At 47.8% G+C, this 1,764-nt stretch overlaps 1 non-coding gene across 1 annotated transcript; it reads right to left on the bottom strand.

Annotated features, from left to right (window-relative positions):
• Nucleotides 1-770: 770 nt before the first annotated feature.
• TRNAE-UUC (transfer RNA glutamic acid (anticodon UUC)) lies at nucleotides 771-844 on the bottom strand. The gene has a single exon. It is a non-coding gene; the product is annotated as a tRNA-Glu (tRNA).
• Nucleotides 845-1,764: the final 920 nt, after the last annotated feature.

Below are 1,764 nucleotides of genomic sequence, written 5' to 3'. Positions count from 1 at the left end.
CTCTTGGACAGCAAGGAGATCCAACCAGTCCATCCTAAAGGAAATCAACCCTGACTATTCATTGGAAGGGCTGACGCTGAAGCTGAAGCTCCAGTACTTTGGCCACCTGATACAAAGAGCTGACTCACTGGAAAAGACCCTGATGCTGGGGAAGATTGAGGGCAGGAGAAGGGGCTGACAGAGGATGAGATGGTTGGAGGGCATCACTGACTCAATGGACATGGGTTTGAGCAGACTCCAGGAGACAGTGAAGGACAGGGGAGCCTGGCGGGCTGCAATCTGTGAGGTCTCTAAGGGGTGGACACCACTTAGGGGCTGAACAACAGCTACTTGATGAGCCTGAACATATAGTCCCAGGACTCCTGGAACCTAAGGACTGATAAAGTTAACCCCTGTGACACCACCCAGCTACCTCATCATTAGCTAGTCAGAGAGCTGTGCACGATCTGATCACAGTCAGGAAGTGTGCTGTGACTCTCCTGCCCACACCTGGCTTTTAAAAACGCTTTGCCAGAATCCTTCGGGGGAGCTGGAGGCTCTTCAGGGCTTGATCTCGCCCGTCTCCTTGCCTGACCTCGCAGTAAACCTTTCTCGGCTCTAATTCCAATGTTTCGGTTTGCTTGGCCTCACTGTGTGATGGGTACACGAACTTGCATTCACATACACATCATTAAATGTGTGTGTGTGTATTTTCACCTCTTGTTAATTAGTCTTTTATTTTACTATTATTATTGTTATTTGGCTGCACTGCATGGCTTGTGGGATCTTAGTTCCCAGAGTAGGGATTGAACCCACGCCCTCAACAGTGAAAGTGTAAAGTCCTAACCACTGAACCACCCAGGGAATTTCCAATTCGTTGGAATTGGATAAAATTTCCAATTTTATCAATTTGGCACCAACCAGAGAACCTAAGATGGGTAGAGAGAAAAAAAAAAATTTTTTTTTCCCTTCCCTACAAAACCTCCAGAAGTGGCTTGGTTCTTCCATCTCTCCCCTCCCATCACGCACAGCAGCCAGCCAGCCAGTGAACTGGGGGTGGAAACAGCTGTGATTCTCCAGTGAAAAACTCGCTCAGCGTGAGAGGCGCATGTGACAAGGCAGGGCGCAGCACCCCTGGGAGGCCTGCGGCTCTCGCATCCAGACTTCCTGGGAAATCAAGGAGAAATAACAGGCAGTTCACATTTGCAGCCAGCCAGCCTGGGTGGCATGCTTTGAAGGGAAGCGCTCAGAAACCCATCCTGGAGCCAGGCCTCTCTGACTCACTGGAGATCTGGGGGCCTGTCTGCCCTCTGGGGCAGCCTCAGGAAGCTGAAGGAATCAAGTCAAGACCCTTGCAGAGCTGGTGTGAAGAATCACAACTCCTGTAATACACACTCCAACGCTGATTAAAAAATTTGATTATATAACATTAAAAATGTCACAATTACCTCCCTTGGATAATGGCTTCAACTGGGGTGTGGCTTCAATATCAGCCCGTGACACAGTCAACAGGAAGGCTTTTGTCCCTGTTTTTGAAATAAAAATGAGTATAATCTAAATGTACCACTACCTGTTTCTCAGTCCGATGGATTTTTTTCCTTAGACATAAACTGGATGTGCTCCTAATAAGAACTACTCATTTATGTATGTTTTTTGCTAAAGCAAATCAATGCAATATTGTCCTTGCTTTTTTTTTTGGCCAGAACATGCAGGTTTAGACTTCTCACCCCAGGGGAAGGGAGTGTGTGCGCAGGGACGTCGGGCAAATGTGTCTTGCACATTTCG

The sequence above is a fragment of the Bos taurus genome, chromosome 24 (genome assembly GCF_002263795.3).
Source record: "Bos taurus isolate L1 Dominette 01449 registration number 42190680 breed Hereford chromosome 24, ARS-UCD2.0, whole genome shotgun sequence".
Lineage (NCBI taxonomy): Eukaryota > Metazoa > Chordata > Mammalia > Artiodactyla > Bovidae > Bos > Bos taurus.
Note: the sequence above shows the minus strand (reverse complement) of the source record. Positions and strands in the feature narration are given on the sequence as shown.